Here is a 24,996-nt window from a genome sequence, read left to right as displayed (position 1 = left end):
GAAATAATTGTTCTAACCCACTGCTTTTTTTTTAAAGGAAGAAAATAATTTTAGCATGCCTCAGGGTATGGGCGTATAATTAGTTTATTTTCCCTAATATTTATACCTCTGATTTTTTGTAATTCGTCTATTTACACAGGAAGTAACTCTCACGTTTCAGAGAGATAGTCTTTTTCCTAGGTACACTGAGGGTCTTGAACAGGATCTGTGTGCTGGAGACAATTGTTCCAATTTGTGTGGTCTAATGAGTGGTCTCAGAAGATTAGACACGAAGTAACGGGAATCTGCAGGAAATCGAGCCACAAGGAAACCAGGGCAACTTTAAGTCACATTGGTAAAAAGGAAAAGAGCCTCACCTCAGGGTAAGGACCAGTAGCAGAAGGCTTAATTGTTACCATGTCGCGGTGTGAACCCACTGGTGCTGCTGCCTGGGCTAATGGGAACCTGATGTAGCCAGCTTCCCGAAACACACCAGTCCCGACTTCAAACACTGCAGCCCAGTCTTTAGGAGGGAGCAGACTGGATTCACAGTCATAGGTTTATTTCTTCTCCAACAAAGGAGATACCTCCCCGCCTCCACCCCATCAGCTACAACGGGCCGCACCAGGACCCAAGCAGGACTCTGAAACCACCCCTCCTGTTTTGCCCACTTAATACTTAATTCTAACCTCCCACTCCGTATTCTGCATAAAAGTCTTCTGGACTTAGCAACCTCCAAGAGCCCCTGGCTTTCTGAGCTTGCAGACTCAGGAGTGAGAGAAAACTCACAGGTCATTTGCCAGCATATCCCACTTGGCCATCTGGGAATGCATCCCAGGTCTACATATGTGTGTCATGAAAGCAGGTATTGAGAATTCATCTTGGATGAGCATGGACAATGCCAGGACGGAGGGTCCATGGGTGAGCCAAAACCTTCCAGGTCTGGCTCTCCTGTTCCTACCTGCATCTTTCACTTCTGTTTTACCACCAGCTCTTGACAAGAAAATGTCAAAGTAGCAGGCAATGAAACCCTCAGCTTATGTGCCTGGTAAAGGGTTTCCAGTCCCTGGTATTTGAGGTCAGCTCAAGGCCTGGGGCAGGCCAGCATCGCCCCAGGGCTCCTCTCTGAAAAGAAGGGGTGTTCTGGAACTTAGAGCTTCCTGAGCTCTTATTCCTACTCCAACCCCCGGAGACAGCCTCGGTGTTTTTCCTCTGCTGAGATTTCTCAAGTTCCCTTTTTTACATCCCTTATCGACATGTAAACTCCACACTAGGGTGAAAAGGTAGGTGTTTAAGATAGACGGCAACAGCTGGGATCAACTGCCTCTTAAAAGGCTGTCTTGATGAAATGCATCTCTTTATATTTGGGGCATTTGTAAGCAGAATGGGAATGAAACTTGAGAAGATTATGTGATAAGCAGACCATATCCTGTCAAGAGCGGGAGTGTTTCTCTAATAACACAAAGATGAGCTTCTAGATAGCCCACCAGATAGCCAGCCGTCTTCCGCCCAGCGTCTCCCATCATAAATCTTCATTCTTACTCAGGTTTTCTGTAGATTTTTGAGGATAGAGCTCATTTCCCTGGGGAGACGGGCCTAAGGAAAGATCTGGAATTCCTCCAGTTAAAAAAAAAAAAAAAACACCATTCTGCTTAATCAACATTTACTCCATCAGAATCAATATCCTGCAGAGGGTGGTTTACATTTTTCTCAAGTCTGTTTGCAGGTGGCTGGGCAAAGATACAGTTCCTGACCTGGATTTTCTGAAAAGGAAAAGAAAATATTCCTCAGAATAGAAAAAAAAAAAAAAAAGCCAACTGAACTCCACTTTTTACAAATAAGCTTCCTTTTGTGAGATATTCTGCCTAGGTTTGCACTCCTAACAAATTTCAGTAAGCTGATATAGTTCAAGAACATCTTTTCTCCCGGAGTTCCCTGTTATTTTTCAGTAGCAGGGCTCAATCATTTACCAAGCATCTGTTAAGTTATTGGTCCTCTTGGAATCTTCATTTCTTTATCCCTGATAATAGTTCCCAACCTGTAGTTTCTAAATGAAATAGTATGTATAAAATTACCTAGCCCGCGTTGGACACTCAAGAATAAGTTTCTCACCTCTTTCTTGATTTATCCATTGAATGGATAAGAGGAGAATGGGTTTTGGAAGTTGAACTAGGTTCAAGTTCTTGCTCCTTTACTTTTCACAGGCTGCCTCTAAGGCAAAACCCTTAGCCTAGTATGTTCCCTGAACTCCAGTCTCCTCATCTGTAAAAGTAGGATAATGATAGTTTTCTTCATTTCAGAGAGGGCTAAAGAGAACCAAATGAGCGAATATAAACTTTGTAGGAGGCATTTGAAACCATAAAGCACATAAAACTTGTTAGTTATAATCATTAATACTCTTCGCAATGGAATAAAATGCATCAAATACTATTATACATAACCACAAATATACTTAAGAAATCAAATACTATCATACTTAACCACAAATATGCTTAAGAAGTTAAAAATCAATTGTTTCTTAATTCATAGAAACCAATTATGATGCATCTTGTTCTAGTTTTGCTAGATTCTTTAAGATTTTGACTCTTTTGAAGGAAGGCTTTTGTAGAGGGGCTGCACCAACTGAAATGCTCAAAGCACGTACTCTTTGAGCTACAAGGAAGAAACCCAGAAAATAAAGGTCTCTTGAAGTCAAATATATGGATACTCAAATAATTTAAGAAAGTCCGAGTAGACTTATTGTGTTCATGATGCTCATCTTTCCGTTTGAGCTCCCCGTGCTTCCTGAGCAGGATCACGCGCCCTGGGACCCAGTGTAGGTGGAACAGCTGGGGATCCTCCCAGTCTCCTGATGTCATAGCTTATCAGTGTTGACGGACAGAGCACACAAGGCCTTTCCTGCCTTGCTGACCAAACAGAAGACACACTTCTCGGTTTCCACCGTGCTCTTTTCTTCTTGCAAAGGAAAGAACAACTTTGTTTATGACACTGAAATATATAGGAAGCAATGGATGCATTAATGTCACTGGGGAAATTCCATCCCTGAATGTCAGTGTGACCTAATTGCATTACCTACCTAGTTCTTACGAACTCCAAATTCCAAGGCAGGCAACTGTTGATCATCTGCAGAAGAAATACCATCGATCTTAGGAAAATCATAAACACTCAGGACCCTCCTTTTTGTTTATTTTAACTGGAAGAGTAGGAAGTTGGAACCATCTGTGAATTAGAGAATGTACATATTAGATAAAGCAACTACACATGCTACAAATGGAACACACGCGCACACACACACACACGCACACACACCCCACAATCCATTGGTTGTAAATTTGAAAGAAATAAGTTAATCTTATGTAAATTTTGGTTTGGGGTTGACCATTCCACAGATTTCCAAATATATATATGTGACAAGGTTTTAGTGGAATCTCATTTTTGCTAATTTACATCTCAAAAGCAAAGGTAAGCATAACCCTGAAGAAGTCTGAATTCACTTCCATATAATTAATAGATAAAAATCAATAAATTCATTTGTTGTTTCTTCCATAAATATTCTGTGAGTGCTGGGCGGTAGTGGCACATGTCTGTAATCCCAATTATTCAGGAGGCTGAGGCAGGAGAATCGTTTGAGCCTGGGAGGCAGAGGTTGGGGTGAGCAGAGATGGCACCACTGTGCTCCAGTCTGGAAAACAGAGTGAGAATATGTCTCTTAAAAAAAAAAAAAAAAAAAAAAAAAAAAGACTTTAAAGGCTCAGCTCAAGCTCCCTTCCTTTAGGAAAATCTTGCCCCTGACTGCCAACAGTCAGGTGTCCCTCCACTCTGTTCTTCCAAAAGCTGTGCACAGCTCTAACCCTTGATTGCACACTGGACTCTAACGGCTTACTTGTGTGTTTCCTCTCACCAGAGGGGCTCCATCAATGTTTGTTGAATGAATGGATGAATGCATCAGTGGAAGGAAGGAGTCAATCTGTCTGGGTTGAACCGGGACTTCTCCACTTCCTAGCTGTGTGCTCTTGGGCAAAATACTTGATCTCCCTGTGAATCTGAAAAACAGTAGTAATATTTATACACACCTCATAAGGCTGTTGCCATGATTAACTAAGTCAAAACACATAAATCCATTAGAACAGTGCCTGGAAAATAGCAGGTGTTCAATAAATGTTAGCAATTGTTATTCTTATCTGACCTTATCTCTCATCATGGCTCTACACACAGTCTAGAGCCCAAGCAGGGTTACTTCCCTTCTTGGCCTCTGCCACAATTTCCCCTGCCTACTTCTCCTCTCCACCCCCACGCCCATGCTTTCACACATGGTATGAGAACCTGGACAGCCTTACCATTTCTTTTCTTCCTAGCAAACTTTTCTTGTATTCTTAAAGGCTCAGCTCAGGTGCAGTGAGTCACGACTATAATCCCAGCACTTTAGGAAGCAGCGGTGGGTGGATCATTTGAGGTCAGGAGTTCAAGACCAGGCTGGCCAACATGGTGAACCCTGTCTCTACTAAAAACACGAAAATTAGCTGGGCGGTAGTGGCACATGCCTGTAATCCCAATTATTCAGGAGGCTGAGGCAGGAGAATCGCTTGAGCCTGGGAGTCAGAGGTTGGGGTGAGCAAAGATAGCACCACTGTACTCCAATCTGGGCAACAGAGTGAGAATCTGTCTCAAAAAAAAAAAAAAAAAAAAAACAAAAAACAGTTTAAAGGCTCAGCTCAAGCTCCCTTCCTCTAGGAAAATCTTGCCCCTGACTGCCAACAGTCAGGGGTCCCTCCACTCTGCTCTTCCAAAAGCTGTGCACCGCTCTAACCCTCGATTGCACACTGGACTCTAAGGGTTTATTTGTGTGTTTCCTCTCACCAGAGGGGCTCCATCAATGTTTGTTGAATGAATGGATGAATGCGTCAGTGGAAGAAAGGAAAGAAGGGAGGGAGTGTCCCTGGAACAATCTAATTGGGATACTGAATTTTAATGTGTGGAGCAGGCAGTGAAGAACTCTGAGCCCAGTGATTATTTCCGCTTCCTAAGACTACTGCTCTCTGCTATTGGCCTGACATAAGGGCAGACAGAGATTCATTTAGAAACATAAATAAGCAGATAACTTATTTATGACTTTACAACCCATGAGCTCTGACCACACCAGAGGCCTGCAAGCACCCTTAAGATAGCATCTGCAGGCCAGGCGCAGAGGCTCACATCTGTAATCCCAACACTTAGGGAGGCTGAGGCTGCAGTGAGCTATGACTGTGCCACTACACTCCAGTCTAGGCAGTAAAGCAAGACCCTGTCTCGGAAAAAAAAAAAAAAAAAAAAAATGCATATGTACCAAACCTCTGTCTTTAAGCATGTGAATACCTGCATTTCTCAAGAGGGATGTTTATCCATTGTTTTAAGAAAGTTAAGTCTAGAAAGTTCGTAGCTTCCCTTAGTAGTATTTGCTTCAGGATACTACTCAGCAGAAATGACCTTTCTTAAGCTGCAAATCAAGTCCATGATTACTGTCTTCAAAATTGGTTCATTCTTTCAATCTCTGGTTCACCAAAAGCATTACATTTGATGAACTATTTGCATTTCCAACCAAAAAAAAAAAAGAATGTTAACTTCCCAATACCAAACACCCCAGACACATTAACATTTACCAAACACACATGCACTGAGGGGTTGGGGGTAGGAGGGGGAATGTTATGTTTGGATATCATTTGGATCACAGTGCTGAAAAAAAAGTCACAGACGGACTCATTCACTGAGATCTCTGAAAGGGGTAGGTGTAATATTCATCAGGCAAAACTTTGAACTAGTAAGAGCTTTTAATTTCCCCAATCTGAATAGAAACAAGCATTAGAAAAACAAAGTATAGTTTTTCAAGTTTCAAAAACCATATCTCCATATCCTTGTCTTATTTTCGCTCTCATCTTTCTTAAGTCTTCTGCATAAGACCTACTTTGGGTGTATATTGAGCAATCCCCCTATCTCCATGTCTGGTTGCCAGGGTGAGCCACTTTCATTTTAAGAAATAAGGCTTTCTGATGGCTGTCCTCAAAATAGGTTCACATTTTTACACACTAATTCATTCAGTAATCATTTATCGGCCTAAGACAAATATTCTATGAACAAAGGGGATAAAATAGGGAGCAAAATCTGCCCTCTGCCCTGGGAAAGTTTTGACTAGTTTATGAGACTACTTGAGGGGGAAGATTTGCATGTGTGTACCTAACTTTTTTTGTTTGTTTATTTGTTTTGAGACGGAGTCTCACTCTGTCACCCAGGTTGGAGTGCGGTGGCACAATCTTGGCTCACTGCAAGCTCCGCCTCATGGATTCACGCCATTCTCCTGCCTCAGCCTCCTGAGTAGCTGGAACTACAGGCACCTGCCACCATGCCCAGCTAATTTTTTTTATATTTTTAGTAGAGACGGGGTTTCTCTGTGTTAGCCAGGATGGTCTCGATCTCCTGACCTCGTGATCTGCCTGCCTCGGCCTCCCAAAGTTTTGGGGTTACAGGCGTGAGCCACTGTGCCTGGCCATGTAAACCTAACTTTAACTGACAAGTATATTTTGAAAATATTCCACCAGAATTGATTATTTTATAAAATTTAATTTTTTACAAAATGACATAGTCATATCCCCTGACATACTATCTGGATACTATAGGCACTTGGTAAAACTTCATTTCTTTTTTTTTTTCTACCTTTGAAAATCAAATTGTGTTTAAGATGCATTTACGGTCTTGATATTTCTGGTAAAGCATCAAATCCCACTGCACGGAGGAGCTGACTAATGGAGAATTTAAGAGCATAGTCTTTGGAGGTAGACCGATCTGGCTTTCAATGCTGGTTCTCTCTGGCACTTAGTAGAAAAGTAATCCTCAGGAAGGAGCTAAAGCTCTCTAAACCTTAAGTTCCTCATCTGAAGAATGGGATAGATAGTACACATTTCATTGTGTTGTCAGAATTGCTTGAGATAAAGTATGTAAATGAGTCCTGCATCAGTGGTAGCTACTTTTTTCTTTTCTTTTCTTTTCTTTTCTTTTCTTTTTTTTTTTTTTTTTGAGACAAGGTCTCACTCTGTCATCTAGGCTGGAGTGTAGTGGCATGATCACAGCTCACCGCAGCTTCAGCCTCCTCAGGCTCAAGTGATCCTCCCACCTTAGCCTCCTGAGTAGCTGGGACTACAGGTGCACACCACCATGCCCAGCTAATTTTTGTTTTGTTTTGTTTTTGTAGAGATAGGGTTTTACCATGTTGCCCAGGCTGATCTTGAACTCCTGGCCTCAAGCAATCAGCCACCTCAGTCTCCCATGGTGCTGGGATTATAGGCGTGAGCCACCGTGCCCAGCCAGTAGCTGCTATTTAATTATTATTATTTTTTTGAGACGGAGTCTCAATCTGTCACCCAGGCTGGAGTGCAGTGGCGTGATCTCGGCTCACTGCAAGCTCCGCCTCCCGGGCTCACACCATTCTCCTGCCTCAGCCTCCCAAGTAGCTGGGAGTACAGGCACCTGCCACCTCACCCGGCTAATTTTTTTTTTGTATTTTTAGTAGAGACGGGGTTTCACCATGTTAGCCAGGATGGTCTCGATCTCCTGACCTTGTGATCCGCCCACTTCAGTCTCCCAAAGTGCTGGGATTATAGGCGTAAACCACAGTGTCTTTACATAGCTACACCAGTAGCTACTATGTAACATAAATAATCACCACACCCAACTTCCCAATTCATCTGCTTTGGGAAATCAACTTATCAACACTGGATTTTCTTTTCTTTTCTTTTCCTTTTTTTTTTTTTTTTTTTTTTTTTTTTTTTTTTTTTTTTTTTTGAGATAGAGTTTCCACTCTTGTTGCCCAGGCTAGAGTGCAATGGCACAATCTTGGTTCACCGCAACCTCTGTCTCCCAGGTTCAAGCAATTCTCATGCCTCAGCCTCCCAAGTAGCTGGAATTACAGGTGTGTGCCACCATACCCAGCAAATGTTGTGTTTTTAGTAGATACAGGGTTTCACCATGTTGACCAGGCTGGTCTTGAACTCCTGACCTTGTGATCCACCTGCCTTGGCCTCCCAAAGTGCTGGGATTACAGGCGTGAGCCACCGTGCCTGGCCTAATTTTTGTATTTTTTTGTGGAGACAGGATTTTGCCATGTCGCCCAGGCTGGTCTTAAACTCCTGAGCTCAAGCAATCTGCCTGCTTTGCCCTCCTAAAGTGCTGGGATTACAGGCATGAGCCACTGCCCTGGCCTAACACTGGATTTATTTAAGGCAAAACATGCCCATAATTTGCATCCAAACATCAACTCCAGAAAGGGAAACTATGGGATTCTGGCATCTTTGTTATTGTTTAAGATGTATTATGAAAACCACCTTTCCCCCAAGAACCTTCCCTACCCTGGCAGAAAGGGGTTTGTACTCCCAGGCCAGTGTACACTCTTCCCATGTGATGGATGCAAATCTTGTTCTATATCTACCCACCTTTCTTATCCAAGAGGTTTATCAAGCCTGAACCCTGTAAACTCTTTTTTTTTTTTTTTTTTTGAGACGGAGTCTGGCTCTGTCGTCCAGGCTGGAGTGCAGTGGCCAGATCTCAGCTCACTGCAAGCTCCGCCTCCCGGGTTTACGCCATCCTCCTGCCTCAGCCACCCGAGTAGCTGGGACTACAGGCGCCTGCCACCTCGCCCGGCTAGTTTTTTGTATTTTTTAGTAGAGACGAGGTTTCACCGTGTTAGCCAGGATGGTCTCGATCTCCTGACCTCGTGATCCGCCCATCTCGGCCTCCCAAAGTGCTGGGATTACAGGCTTGAGCCACCGCGCCCGGCCAAACCCTGTAAACTCTTTAAGGTTCTCATTTATGCTCCTTCTTTTCGTTAATACATCCTCTCAGAGCACCACTTTGGGACTACGAATTCTGGGACAGAGGTATTAACAGAATAGATCCATCCAAGGGAGAGCCATACTCTAGCTGCAGTGTAACCATGTCAAGCAGTGACCCTGTGGGCACACCCTGCCTGCTCATGTGTGTCCTCTCCTAGTTACTGTTTACGTTGAGTTACATGAGTCAAGCAGCCAGGCTCCACGTGGCAAAGTATACAGTAGACAGCACATTGTACTTTGCAGAGCCTGTGATTGAGGGAAACCAATGCTCCCTCTTAAAATTACCTTTGCAAAATATTTAATATAAAACAGTAGTTCTTAAGTCTGGAAGAGTCTTGGCATCTTGAAAATCAGCAGATCTGTTTAACAGAATACATAGGGCTCTCTTCCTGGGGCTGGAGGAAATATACACAATTTTTACATATAAATTTTTCATCCCATTTCATTTCAGATGACTCAGACTCTGCAGTTTTTCTTTCTTTCTTTTTTTTTTTTTTTTTTTTTTTTTTTTGAGATCGAATTTCACTCTTGTTGCCCAGGCTGGAGTGCGGTGGTGCAATCTCGGCTCACTGCAACCTCCACCTCCCAGGTTCAAGTGATTCTCTTGCCTCAGCCTTCCTGAGTAGCTGGGATTACAGGCATGTGCCACCACGCCCGGGTAATTTTGTATTTTTAGTGGAGATGGGGTTTCTCCATGTTGGTCAGGCTGATCTCGAACTCCTAACCTCAGATGATACACCCACCTTGTCCTCCCAAAGTGCTGGGATTACAGGCATGAGCCACCGCGCCCGGCCCTTCCTGCAGTTTTTCCACACACTCTTTTGGATATCCATCTAATCTAAGAGAATCTAAACCAGCACCTAAATTCTCATCCAGATTCTAATGGTCTCTTTTTTTCAGTCATGAGAAATCCAATGAAGTGGTGAGCTCCTAAGAATTCAAACATTGAGTCAGATCCCACAGTGTGGACTCTGTCTCTGCCCTGGGTGTTTCTGTCTGTTATCGGGGGATGATCGTTCCTCCTACTGGGAACATCCTGGCAGGTTTCCTCGGGCCCAGGCATTGTACAAAACTCCAGAAGCTGCTCAGTCCGACAAAAGCAGCGCTATGCAGAAAGCCCCCGGGATGGTGACAACATGGGACCTTCAGTGGGCAGTTGTTTGAGGTCATTTTCTCCTCAGTAGCAGCAGGCTCAGAATGGATGTGCGATGCCAACCAGGAGATTAGGGAGCACCGAGCAGCCTCAGGGGTTGGTTTCTGCCTGGTTCAGGAGAAGCTGCTGTAGGAATTTTTGCCGCCAGCCTCTTGTTGAGTGACAGGAAGAGAAAAAAGGATCATTTGAAGGCTCCCTGATTCAAATGGCGTATACAGAATGCCAGGCCCTGGCTGCCCTGGAGAAAGTCACTCTGGTGCCAGCTTAGGGAACAAATGTGTTCCCACTGTCTCCTGGAAAGGCTTTCCCCACCCCTGCTGAGGGGGTGGATTTCAAAGCAGCTGACTTCTTGCCCTTTTTAATAGGACTGCAAGTGTTCCCATTTTAATTCTAAATCTTTCTCCCAATTTTCCACTCCTCTAAGGCCTCCCCAAGAAAAGCTGGTATTCTGGGTCACTGAAATGGCGTCAGGTTATTAAGCAGAGAAAGGGGATTAGAGGAACAGTTCCGAGCAGCAGCAGCGAACACAGTTATGGTATTGAGAGCTTGCATTGCATGTTAATAAAATGCTATAAAACATCAAACCCTAAAGGTAGCAGTGAAAGCCACGTAAATCCCTTCCGAAGTTTGCCTTCTGCAGCTGTGGATCTAAAAGTTCCCTGCCTTTCCTGTACTTTGATAATCACGCTTTTCCTCCTTTAGAGACACACGCAGCCTCGCTCCCAAACCACAGTGTGTTTTAAATGCTGACCACCCCATCTTTCCCTGGCACCATGGAGCCTTTCAGTCTAAAACCCCAGAGTCTGCAAAGTCTGGCCAGTATGCTGGGGAGAGGTAGTAGAGTAATTAAGTTAGCTGTTAGCTGCTGTGAGTGGACTTCGGTATTTCATCGCAGCTGCCTGCCTCTGTCTCCCCAGCCGCCCTCCCACATCTTCCTATGAGACCGGCTGTGTGTGTGAAGGAGGTGCTGTTTCCCACAGCTCTGATCTAATTCAGCTGAAATTCAATCTCCGTGTGACCAACCTCAGCCAGCGCTCTCCCACCCGCCGCCGGCCTCCCCTCTGTAGGCTGTGTGTGCTGCCCATTTACACCATCAATCCCACAGCCTCCCCTCCACCAGTCCCTGGGTATAGACTTACGGTGTCAGCGGGCCAGCCTTGGGGGCTCGCCTGCTGCCCGGACGCTCACCCCTCATCCCCAGTGCTCCAAGGGGAGACACTCTATACCTGCCATTCGGAGGCCTGAATGGGGCCTGTGAGTTATCGCAGGAGAAAGGGCAGTGGAGCCAGCTGAGGCTGAGAACCCAAAACAGATGTCAAAGACATCAGGCCACGTTTTCCATGGATCTTCAGTGCCCAGAAAGATTTATGACCTCTTTTAACCCCCTTTTAACATGGGTTGAACTGGGCTTGTTTTATAGCGGGGAAACAAGTCTGGCAGTCATTCAGAAAGTCACCAGAGCGACAGGGTCTGCCCTGGGTCTGTGGACCCTTGCTTCCTTTCTTTGTCATCCCTCTCTTAAGCTCCATCCCTTAGCCTCTGTGTTTGGTGGGGACATTTCATCACAGACTCATTACAGCTCTCCATCCCCTGACAGCCCAAAGCTGCTTGTGGCTTTGACCCTAAATGGTATTCAGTTTGGGTTTGCATCTTCATACTGAACAAGGAAATAATAAGTATCTTTTAGAAGAGCAGAGATTGCAGAAGGCCAGCACTGGCCAGTGATGCAGGGCCCTGGCTTTTTTTTTTTTTTTTTTTTTGGTCTAATTGTTACCTAATCATGTTATCCTGGATCAGGCGCACTCTCTTTTGACCAAGAAAGCTTTGAACTTTGCTTTGCACTTCCTGCAAGAGGAGGATTTCTACCTCGGGGCAGGGAGGCACAGGAAGGCAGAGGTTTGTGGGTGCCTTTTACAAGCCCTATGAAGCAAAAGGGAAGGGGTTTACAAAGGTGTCATAATTAGAAATGATGTGTCAGGGCAGGCAAGCACCACTCGAATGTGACCCTGCTGGTCTCCTCCCAGGCTGCCGCAGGAACACGGGAAATTCAGCATGGCTTCAGCACGGGCACTCAAGCCATTTTCCACTGCAAAGCATCCCAGTCTTCCAACCTTCCATTCGTTTTACTGCACATGGGTAAGTGACAGGCAGGGTCACACCTTCATACTTTTTTTTTTTTTTAAGAGAATTATAATTTGCATGAAGAGATTCCTTTTTGCTAACAACCCATCCACTCGCTTATCTTGATCTACAGATAAAGACAGGCTAGTGGAGCTGGAAAGTGTTTCCCGCACCTCCCTCAGACTCCCAGACACTCAATTTGCATTCAGTCTCAGAGAGAGTTTAGAGCCTGCTGTGTCTCCTTTTTTGGACAGTGGGTAGTTATGACCAGAATTAAAAGGAGAAAAGTCTCCAGCACTTAAAAAAATCAACTAACTTTTTTTATGAACTTCTGCTAACAGTTAGGCTGTGTCACGGAGGGAGGTGTCCTGGGAAGGAGGCTCACCCCTCCCTAGGGAAGAGGAAGCTTCCCGCAGCCAACCTCAGAAATAATCTTCTCCCTAAGTCCTAAGAAAACTGCCCCAAATGTTAACACATCAATCTTAAGGAAACAAGCCTGGCTTTTACCAACTTAATTTCATATAATTATTTCAGAGTTTAAGTCTTTACAAGAAAGAGGGAGTGGAGGGAAAGGATCAGAAAATTGAAGGGGATGAACAGAAGAGGAATGAGATTCCTTTGTTTTGAAGATTCCCATTTCTCTCCTGGCGTGCAGGGCATCTTCGTCTGTGCTTTCGTCTCTCAGGAGCAAATGCACAGCACACTCGACAGCATGTGGAGAGGCCTGGAAGGCACTGATTTCGGCTCAAGTCCATTTTTAAGGGACACTTTAATAAAGCTTCCTTTTGTGTGTTGGATCTTAGAACACCGAATGTACAGTGAAATGAGGTCAGAAGACCTGCATGCCAGTCCTGACTCCTGACCACTAAGGTATAATGTAGTTGGCACAAGTCATTAAGCTTCAGGGAGTTTGTTACATCTCTAAAATGGAGGTCATGAGACCTCCCCTGTCCACCTCTGGGGGGTTATATATAGAAAATAGGAAAACACTTTGAAAAGTTAAAAATGCTGCTATACAATCAAAAGTTATTATTCTTACAATAATAAAGTTTATTAAGAGCATTCTGTAAGTACATTTTTAAATTTAATTTTTTTAAACATAGAAACAAGTTCTCACTATGTTGCCCAAGCTGGTCTCAACCTCCTGAGCTCAAGCGATCCTCCTGCCTTGACCTCCCAAAGAGCTGGGATTACAGGCATGATCCATGATGCCCAGTCTGTAAGCAGTTTATTACCAGTATTCACATAAGAGTCAGCAGCATAGGATTTGTTAAAGAAAAAGCTGGGACACCGTCTAGTCCAATCAGTTTTAAGCACATCCATTTAAAATGTAAATGACAAAGCCCCATCCTCCAGAAATATTGATTCCATAGGTATAGGTAAGCCCAGAAATCTGGATTTTAGATCACCACCTTGGGATATTCAGAGATGGAATCCAACAACCTGACTTTGAGAAACGTTGTTTTGCAAAACGAGGACATTTCTCATTCTCCTACTCCCTGGCCATATCCTTCCTCCCACTGGGGCTGGGTGTGAGAATAGAGCACATTACTTTCATATCTCTTCATTAATATTTCAGAATCTACCACATGAAGGACTGGAAAAAAACAAAGCAGAATGGGAGATTATGTCGATGGGTTTGGTTTCCCTCTAATGATGAGAAAAAAATGCATGTCTGCTCTGAGCAGATGATAAATTGATCCAGAAAATGTTGCACAAGTGTTCTTTGCTAAGCTTCAGGGTCAAAGTCAACAATATAAAAGAAAATATACCTCCATTTAGTTGAAAAGGACTTACATTCAAGGCATTGCACAACAGGGCTGGTGTGGGTTACACTCTGTCAAATGGCCCTGTTCATTTATTCAGCTTTCCACAGAACTTTGCCAAGGAGGACAATGAGGGAGAGAGAGAGATTTAGCTGTTGTGGTTGCAGTTTGTTTTTGCACCTGGTGGGTTTTTGTTTTTTTTTTTTTTTAATGTCAGCATTTAATGACAATAGTTTGAGAATACCATAACATTTTTAAAGATAATGAAATCATTTGTATGTGAAGTTGGGATAATGAAATGACGGGTCTCTCATAAAAGGAATCTCCTTTTAGTAACCATGGCCTATACTTGCATTAAGTGAAAAAAAAAAAATGAACTGAGGAAGAACTTTCTAGAAAAATAGATAGCTCCTAGAAATCTGGGAGCTTTTCATCATTATTAAACTCATCTGTCTTGCAACTTTCTTTTCCTAAAATGAGCAAAAAATTTAACAAAAGCAGTCTCTGGAAAACCAAAACAGAGAACTCATAACATATTCCATTTACTCATAGGAAACTCTCAGGCACCTCCTCACACCTCTTTATACACAGTTCTGATGCACATCTGCATGGACACGTGTGTAAGTGTGTGTCTATGTTGGTCTTCTATGCTCACAGTAAACATTGAACATTAGAAAATTAGGGTAGAAGAATTTCTGAAAATAGGTACATTGATAACCAGAGTGATAGGTCAATGGATTGATGAAAAGCAGAGAGACGAGAGTCTATTTAAAGTTTTCAAAATAACTTCAGAATCAGAAAATTTTGGACCCTTTATATGCTCCAAAAGACCCCCAAGGCCCTATTGCATTGCAGCAGAGTAACAAAATCTTGTTCACTGTCATGATCCCAAGGCATCAAGAAAAAAATTAAATTTTGCCCTATTTTCTCTGTTTAAGAAGGTACTAAATAATGTATTTTGGAAAGATTTTCATCAAAATGTTTAAAATTAAAAGGTGCCCATGCTGAAAGAGACAAATCCTTATGTTTTGAGAATTCTCATTTACTCAAAAATCTTTTTTCCCAAAGTTTCTGAATAAGCAAAGTTTGTCTAAGGAGTAAAGATTGAGAGAGAAGAGGAGGGGGAGGCGGAAGGGGAGGAACAGCTGTTTTGAGTTAAGAAGCATGTTAATGACAGCACAGGAGTCAGAAAGATGCTCGGGTTCGCCTGCTGGTCTAAGAGGCAATTTATTAAACTGTCTAATAAAAACAATTGTTCTAGGCCCGTGATAATGGACATGAGGAGAAAGATTCAGAAGACAGCATTGACGAATGAAGTATCTGTGGCATAAAACCATCCTCCCCCGCGCCCTCAGTCCAAGGCTGTTATCAGAAGTAGGTGACACTGCACAGGCACAGGGTGACAAGGGGCATGCTGAAAATGGCCCAGTCTAACTCACTCACATTTTGGCTTCACAGGGAGTGTTTTCTGAGAGGGTCGATCACCTGAACTGCAGATGGGCCAGGGCAGGAACAAGAGGGGAGAAAAGGGGATGCTTTCAACGAAAAGATTAATGATAAACACGAAATAACGTGATGACTGTGAAGGTTTCAGGCACCGGAGACACTAAGAAAAAAGAAAACAGAAAGTCATTTTATCTTTACAGTGGTTCCTATAAAGGGGTCAGCAGGTCGTGGTAGAAACTATCAGTTAATTATCTCTAGGTCAGCAGCATGCCTCTAGTCGGAGAGCCCAGCCCCCTTGCATGGAGACCGTGAGCTCATTGATGCCGAAAGGCCAGGGGTGGCGGAAGGAATCTTCCCACTCACCTTCCTGAGCAAGGGACAGAAGCTGCACCAAGCCCCTCATCCTGCTTGCCTCTCACTCCTGCACCTACATCACATGGACACTGAAAACGTTCCCCAAACCTGCCACTGACTAGGGAACTCTGTCTGAATAGAAATAGAACTGAGACTAAAGTGTCCCTATTTTAGAAATGGAGAGATACACTAGGAACACAATCAGAATCAAAAACTGCTATCTCCAGAGCCTAACCCTGACCTTGACTTCAGCCCTCACCTTCTCCCCGGCCACTTGACAAGACGTAGTCACATTTAGGACATTGAAAACATGTAAACCCTTCAAAAATTTTTTAAAATTCTATGTTATGTCATCTAATTGGTGCTGTAGATAAGACATATAAATACACATGCATTATTATGTTTTTTTAAAAAGGCAGAAATCCTAGATATCAACAACTCCCTATAAATAAATGACTCCTAAATCCAGCTCTTTCCTCAGCCCTGGACTTGGATTTCCAACTGCCTGCTGGAAATATCCACCTGGCTATCCCATAACTTGTAAACGATTTGTTTGTGAACAAATTTACTTTCTTGCAGATGCAGGTCTGTTGTCACCTTTTCTGTTTGGCAAGTTATTGAGATGAAGTAAGACTAACAGGATGAATAGTCACAAACACATCTGTCCCATCTCACAACAGAGGTAAAGACGTGTATTGACTGGTTCTTAAGGACATGTAAAAGATTTAGAAGCTGATTCAAGAATGTGTGCGTCATGGTCTTACATATCAGCAATTCTGAATCATGAGTAGTTGAGGTAAATTGTATTAAGTCAGCAGAAGCACAGAACAGGCATTAACAATAGTTTTTATCACTGTTATGATCACTTAGGTATACAACCCCAGGAGTTTCCTTTGAGAGAAGTACACTCTGAGAAAAGTTTGGCATTGGGTGCCCATATCCCCATTGCTGGCCCTTTGCTCCAAGCGTAGAAACCTGCCCACTCAGATCCCATCCCCAAAATGGTCCTACCCATATTGTCTTTTCTCATAGACTCACAGAAAGTTGAACCTAAAAAAAGACATTAGAGATCTTCTAGTTCGCCCCTTTATGTTCAGATGAGGTCATGGAGATGGAAAGAAGGGCTATCCCCATCAGTCACAGAAATCCAGTGGTAGAGCTGTAACTAGAACCAAGATCATCTGTGGTGTTCCTCTTTCTTTTCTGCTTTCACAACTATAATGAAGAAAAATTAATACCTTTCCCAGAGATATTTACATTTTAACAGGGTTCAAAGAATCAAGCTAACCCAGCGATAAGAGCAGAGCATTAGGGATCAACTGCAAAACAGAGCAGGTGTTTATAGACTAGCTACCTATGAGACTGAGTATTCTGAAATACATTCCTTTCAACATCACAGAGGTCTGACGTGTTTACAAAGCTTCCTTGTCTCTGAAACTCCTTTCAATATTAATGCCTTCATAACTGGAAAGGAAAACACCTGAAGTGATTACATTGTATTACTTACTGTACAGTGTGCATGTCATAACCAGATTCGTCATGTAATGTAGGGCTTCCTTTTATATGTGCAGTAATCTGCAGTATTTCCCTTGAAGAAAATTGAGGCTAATAAGAAATTCTCATTCCTTTTCTAGTTGTTCTTGGTATTTTGTTACCAATCTAGTGATGGCTCAACTATAAGTTTGAGCAGGAGGAAGGACTAAAGGTGTGGAGCAAGGTCATGGACATGGGCTTGGGTCCAAGAGATGTCTGTGTTTACTCTCTTTGATGATTGTCAAGTCATTTCCCCTGGGTATCTTAATTCAATTGCAAGAGAACCAACATGTCTAGTCCCAGGCATTGCTTCTGTAACACTATCTCACTTCCTTATCACTTCCCCATCCTTCCCTCTTTCAAGACTGGAAATAGCTTTGTCATTTCCATTTACCTTCACCTCTATCTTCCCCACTTCCTTCCCATTTATCTTAGCAAGATAAACACAAAAGAAAATATATTCAGAAGACATACTTGACCTAGCATGTCATAGGTGTGCAATAAGCATGTTGAGATTAATCCCATAATTGGTATCCCTTCCTCGGTGCCTATGGATAGATGCCCTGGAGAAACTGCCTTAGTATTCATGAAAAATACACACATAAGTTGTACATGATACAGATTGAAATATTACTTAAATGCCAACAAGGTGAAGATTATGATACTAAATAAGATTTTTGACATTTTTCATTGAGTTTTCCAGGGCTTCTTACAAGGAAGCTACAGGAATTTTTCCACAAAGGATCCATCCACCACTATGAAATCCAAGTCCTGTTCCATGTCCTCAAAAATCTTGAGCTGTTTTGCAGTCTATTCCATCATACATTTATGTTTGTTTTAATATAAAATTTCCCCAAAACGTCTTGTAAAATGGATGCTTCAAGAAGACGCACCATGTTTATCCTATGACTTTCAAAAGCCCCTCTAATACCACTGCATACTCCAGCTTGAGAAATCAAACTTAACCATCAAAGGAACCATGAAAAGAGCCATGCTCTTTGAAGGCCTCTGACAAGTGTTTCTGCTGAATAAATATGCTCAACTTTTTTTTTTCTTTCTTTTTTTTTCTTTCTTTTTTTTTTTTTTTTCCCGAGACAGGGTCTCTCTCTGTCACCCAGGCTGGAGTGCAGTGGTTTGACCTCGGCTCACTGCAACCTCCGCCTCCCAGGTTCAAGCGATTCTCCTGTCTCAGCCTCCCAAGTAGCTGGGATTACAGGCACCTGCCACCATGCTCGGCTAATTTTTGTATTTTCAGTAGAGAAGTAGTTTTGCCATGTTGGCCAGGCTGATCTTGAACTCTTGACCTCAGGTGATCCACCCGCCTAGGCCTCCCAAAGTGCTGGCATTACAGGTGTGAGCCACTGCACCCAGCCAGTATACTGAACTTCTGAGGTGCTCTCCAGTCCATGTGTCATTGTTAAAATCTATTTTTGTCCACAGCTCTGTTAAAGGGATAGACCAGACCTTGTTAATTCTATGTGCCAGCAATTTCCCAGGGTTGGACCCGACCCAGGCTGATCAAATCAGACACTCCTGAGAATTTAGAATTGGAACCCAGGGGTTACCTGGTTTGGGGCCCCAGAGCTGAGAGGTCACACAGAGCCAGGGCTGGAGCAGTCTTTTTATGTCTAGAACTTTCTGAAGCAGAACAAGTCAGTCCAGAGAGAAAAAGAGAACTAAGCAAAATTGCTTTAAAAAGAAAGGAAGCAATAATAAATAAGTTAATAATATATTTTTCTAGCAAAGGATGGGAAGATTGGGAATAAATTTTTTAAAAATCTAGTCAAAATGGGATGAAATTAGAAATAACAAAAGAGTATATTAAAAACTACCAAATTTATAACTTAAATAGTAATGCTTATAGATAATTCACAGATCAAAGAAAAAATCATAAGATAAATTATGTATTTTGAAGTAGATGAAAATGAAAACAGCATAACAAAATGTATGAGATGCAGCCGAAATAGTGCTGTGAAGGAAATTTATAGCATTAAGTGCTTACATTAGAAAAATAGAAAAAGGGCCAGGCGCGGTGGCTCACACCTGTAATCCCAGCACTTTGGGAGGCCGAGACGGGCGAATCACGAGGTCAGGAGATCGAGACCATCCTGGCTAACACGGTGAAACCCTGTCTTACTAAAAATACAAAAAAAAATTAGCTGGGCGTCGTGGCGGGCGCCTGTAGTCCCAGCTACTGGGGAGTTGGGAGGCTGAGGCAGGAGAATGGTGTGAACCCAGGAGGCGAAGCTTGCGGTGAACCAAGATCGCGCTACTGCTCTCCAGCCTGGGCAACAGAGCGAGACTCCATCTCTAAAAAAAAAAAAAAAGAAAAAAAGAAAAAGTCTCAGAAACTATCTAAACCTTTACCTTAAGATATTTGAAAAAGAAGAACAAATAAACCCAACTCATGCAGAGGACATTATAATAAAGGTAATGGCAGAAATCAATGAAGTCAAAAACACAAAAGCAATAGAGAAAATAAAATCAAAAGCTAGGCCAGGTATGGTTGCTCACACCTGTACTCCCAGCACTTTGGGAGGCCAAGGCAGGTGGATCACCTGAGGTCAGGAGTTCGAGACCAGCCTGGCCAACGTGGTGAAACCCCATTGCTACTTAAAAAAAAAATAATTAGCTGGGCATGGTGGTACGCACCTGTAATCCCAGCCTCTCAGGAGGTTGAGGCACGCGAATTGCTTGAACCCAGGAGGCAGAGGTCACAGTGAGTCAAGACAACACCACTGCACTCCAACCTGGGCAACAGAGTGAGACTTTGTCTCAAAAAAAAAAAAAAAAAAAAAAAAAAAAAACTAAATCAAAAGCTAGTTCTCTGAAATGATCAATTAAATTGAGAAACCTTTCATGAAACTAAACAGGGAAAAGAAAAGAGATGACAAAAATTACCAATTTCAAGAATGAAAGTATGAGCAGACTCTGCAGACATTAAAAGGTAATCATGGAATATTATGAAAAATATTATGCATATAAATTTCACAGCTTCAGTGAAATAGATAAAGTCCTTGAAATACACAAACTATCACAGTTCACTGAAGAAGAAATAGTTAATGTAAAAAGTTCTATATCTGTTAAAGAAATGGAATTAATATTTAAAAATTTTCCCCAAAATAAAACCCCAGGTCCAGATGGTTGCACTAGTAACTCTACCAAATATCTAAGAAAAAAATTATAACCATTGTATACAAACAATGAACTTTTTAGAAAATAAAAAAGGAGATGATGTTTAGAACTATTTTATGAGTTCAGAATTACCCTGACACTGAAATAAGACAGATATTACACATAGAAAATGTTACAGATTAATATTCTCATGAGCATAGACACAAATATCTGTAACAAAATATTAGCAAATGGAATCCAGCAATGTATAAAGAGGATAATGCATCATGACCAAATGTGATTTTTCTTAGGAATGCAAGGTTGTTTTGACATTTGAAAAATCAGTCAATATAATTTACTATATTAACAAATCAAAAAAGAAAAATGACAATCATCCCTTGACAAAATTCCATACTTATTTCTGATTAAAAAAAGAAAATCACAAGAAACTATGAATAGAAAGGACCTTCCTCAACCTGATGAAAGATGTCTACAAAAAAATCGAAAGCTAACAATATATTTAATGGTGAAAGACTAAATGTGTTTCTCTGAAGGTTTAGAACAGTGGAAGGATGTCTTTTCTCCCCACTTCTAGTCAATATTGTACTGTAGGTTTTAGCCAACAAAATAAGACAAAAAAAAAAAAAGGCATGCAGACTGTAAAGGAAGAAGTAAAACTGTTGTTATTTGCACATGACATGATTGTGTTGTCTAGATTCCCAAGGACGCTACAAAAATATTATAAAATAAATAATAAAAGAACTGATAAGTGAGTATAGTAAGATAATATATTAAAAATCAATTGCATATTTTTATATACTAGCAAACAAATTGGCATAATCCTTGAAATAATAAATTGATAAGGCTGGGCACAGGGGCTCATGCCTGTAGTCCCAACACCTTAGGAGGCCAAGGCAGGAGGATCACTTGAGAATATGAGACCAGCCCAGGCAACATAATGAGACTCCCTCTGGATGGATAGATGATAGATAGATAGATAGATAGATAGATAGATAGATAGATAGATAGATAGAGCTGGACTTCATTTAAATTAAAAGCCTCTTCTCTGAGAAAGGCACTGTCAAGAAAATGAGAAGACAAGTCACAGACAAGGAGAAAATATTTACAAAACACTAATAAAACACTGTTATCTAAAACATATAAAGAACTCTTAAAATTCAATGATTTTAAAAACCTGATTTAAAATGGACAAAATACCTGGACACCTCACCAAAGAAGATATAAACAGGTGGCAAATAAGCATATGAAAAAATGCTCAACATCCTATATCATTATGAAATTACAAATTAAAACAACAACAAGATACCACTACACATTTATTAGAATGGCCAAAATCCAAAACATTGACGACATCAAATGCTGGTGAGGATGTGGAGCAACAGGAACTCTCACTCACTGTTGGTAGGAATACAAGATGGTACAGCCAATTGAAAAGATTGTTTGGCAGTTTCTCACAAAACTTACAAACTCTTACCATATTATTTTGGCAATTGTGCTCCCAAATGAGTTGAAAACCTATGTCTAAGCCAAAACTTACATAAGAATGTTTATAACAGATTTATTTATAATTGCCCAAACTTGAAAGTAACCAAGATGTTCTTCAGTAGGTAAGTGGGTGGACTGTGGTATATTCTGACCATGAAATATTATGAAATGCTAAAAAGAAATGAGCTATTAAACCATGAAAATATATGGAGGAAACTTAAATGCATGTTACCAAGTGAAAGCCAGTCAGAAAATGCTACAAGTTGCATGATTATGACTATAAGATATTCTGGAAAAAGCAAAACTATGGAGACAGTAAAACAATCAGCGGTTGCCAGGAATTAAGGAGGAGGGAGGGATGAATAGGCAGGACACAGAGGATCTTTAGGGAAGTGAAACTATTTTGTGTAATTCTACAGTGGCAAATACATATCATTATACATGCATCAAAACCCACAGAATGTACAACAAGAGTGAATCCTGATAAACTATGGATTTTGTGTGGTGGTAATGTGTCACTGTAAGCTCATGGATTTTATCATTACCATTCTGGTGTGGGAATTTGAAAGTAGTGTAGCTGTGTGTATGTGGGAGCAGGGGATACATAAGAAATCTCTATACCTTCTGGTCAATTTTGCTGTGAATGTAAAACTGTGCTAAAACATAACGTCTATTTAAAAATCACAAAGTGAAAATGTTTTCTTACCATTTATAGTAGTGTAAAAAATAAAATATTTAGGGATAAATACAATAAGTACAATATTTGTATTCTGAAAACTATAAAACATACCCAAGAGAATGTAAAGGCCTGGTACCATGGCTCTTGGCTGTAAGTCCAGCACTTTGGGAGGCTGAGGCAGGTGGATCACCTGAAGTCAGGAGTTCGAGACCAGCCTGACCAACATGATGAAACCCTGTCTCTACTAAAAATACAAAATTTAGCTGGGTATGGTGGCACACACCTATACTCCCAGCTACTCGTGAGGCTGAGGCAGGATAATAGCTTGAACCCAGGAGGCAGAGGTTGCAGTGAGCTGAGATTGTGCCACTACACTCCAGCCTGGGTGACAGAGTGAGACTCCATCTCAAAAAAAAAAAAAAAAGAGAAAGTAGAGAGCTAAATTAATCAAGGTATATCCCCTTTCTGAACTGAGTGATCAGTATTATTAAAGCATCAATTGTCCCCTAATGATCTACAGGTTCAGATTAGTTATTCCAGTTAAAATCTTGGCAGGCTTTTGGTAAAAATTGACAAATAGATTCTAAAATTTATATGGAAATGGAAAAGTCCTACGATGGCCAAAACTACATTTAAAAAGAAGAGCAAAGTTAGGGGATTTAAACTACTTGATTTCAAGACTTACCATAAATCTACAGTAATCAAGACAGTATGGTGCTGGTGTAAGGACAGACATATAGATGCTTAGAATAGACAGAAAACCCAGAAACAGACTTACATATGTATGGGCAATTAATTATTGACAAAGCATAAGAATAATTCAATGGGAATAAAAGTAGACTTTTCAACAAATGGTGCAAAAACAACTGTATATACATATGGGAAAGAATGAACATCAATTCAAAACTCCTGCTATACACAAAAGATTAACTAGAAATCATTCGTAATCAGATCAAAATATAAAGTCTAAAACTATAAAATGTCTAGGAGAAAACCTTAATAACCTTGGGATAAGCAAAGATTTCTGAGGACACAAAAAGCACCATAAAAAAAGATACAATTTTCTTCACTAAGATTCAAAATGTTTGCTCTTCAAAAGACACCAACAAGAAAATGAATTGACAGGCCAAAGACCAGAAGGAAATATTTGCAATGCATGTATCTAACACAGGACTGCTATTCAGAACATATAAACACAACTTAATAATAAACAGGCAAAAAAAATGGGCAAAAGATTTGTACAGATACTTCACAAAAGAAAATAAACAAATGACCAATGAGTACATAAAAAGATGCTCAATATTCTTAGTCATCAGACAATGGAGATTAAAACCACAATGAGAAACCACCACACACCTATTGGAATCACTAAAAATTTAAAAGTTTTATACAACCAAGTGTTAGTGAGGATATAGAGCAACTAGAACAGTCATACATCACTATTGGGAATGTAAAATAGTATAACCACTTGGAAGGTTGGCCATTTCTTGCAGTTAAACATACAGCTACTGTGCAACCTAGCAATTATACTCCTAGATATTTTCCATCCACAGTGAAATATATGTTACACAAATTATTTTATCCAAATGTTCATTTGTTAATAATAGCTAAAAACTGGAGACAAGCCAAACATCTACCTTCAGAATAATAAACAAGCTGTGCTATATTCATGCAATGGACTACTATTCATCAATGAGAAGAATGATCTACAGATACATATAGGAACATTGTTGTCTCAAAAGCATCATATTAAGTGAACAAATTCACACAAAAACATTATATATGTTATATGTATATAATTCTAGAAAAGGCGAAACTACTTCATTGTTATAGAAAGCAGTTCAAGGGTTGCTTGGGGCAGGGGTTGGCAGGTAGGGGCACACAGCAGTCTTGTAAGGTGATGAAAGTGCTGTGTGTATTAATTATGATGGTAGTTAAACTGATGTATACAAAACATATCAAGCTAAGCACGTGGAATAAGTACATTTTATTGGATACAAATTATAACTCAGTAAGTTTTTTTATAAAATTAATTTGCTAGAGCTAAAATAGAAAGTATTTATGGACAAAAATGGCTTGGAATAAGACTATACAAGGTAGCAGGAGTCAGACCATGAGGGATTTTCATCCCACAGGCATTGTATATTTTGTTTAAAATATGTTTTTAAAAATATATATTCTGAAAAATGACTTGAGCCGAGACAATTTGGTAATGAGTAGGGAATCTTTTTCTGATCATGACCTGGAATAGGAAGAACATTCTACGTCATGACCCAGTGCCCAAATACACACACGTGTAACAGTACTAACCCTTTCCTACATGCAATGAATATGTATATAAATAGTCATAGGAATAGAAATATTTTCTGTTCTATTCTTTTTTAAATGCCGGTGTCAATACTTTAAATTAATTTCATGACCCATTAATCGGTTGTGGCCTTCAGCTTGTAAAACACTATGTTAAAAACCTACCTGGCATGACTAAATTTT

The 24,996-nt window shown here is 41.0% G+C and overlaps 1 long non-coding RNA gene across 1 annotated transcript in view; it reads right to left on the bottom strand.

Moving 5' to 3' along the window:
• Positions 1–1,671: 1,671 nt before the first annotated feature.
• LOC126961674 (uncharacterized) overlaps positions 1,672–24,996 on the bottom strand; it is a 50,449-nt gene continuing 27,124 nt past the window's right edge. Inside the window, exons 2-4 of the long non-coding RNA XR_007728385.1 lie at positions 3,881–4,022; positions 3,056–3,198; positions 1,672–1,742 (exon numbers count right to left, since the gene is read on the bottom strand). This is a non-coding gene — a long non-coding RNA (uncharacterized LOC126961674). The remainder of the gene's footprint in view (positions 1,743–3,055; positions 3,199–3,880; positions 4,023–24,996) is intronic.

This window comes from Macaca thibetana, chromosome 8 (genome assembly GCF_024542745.1).
Source record: "Macaca thibetana thibetana isolate TM-01 chromosome 8, ASM2454274v1, whole genome shotgun sequence".
Lineage (NCBI taxonomy): Eukaryota > Metazoa > Chordata > Mammalia > Primates > Cercopithecidae > Macaca > Macaca thibetana.
The sequence above is the reverse complement of the archived record's forward strand: the minus strand, read 5'-3'. Positions and strand labels throughout refer to the sequence as shown.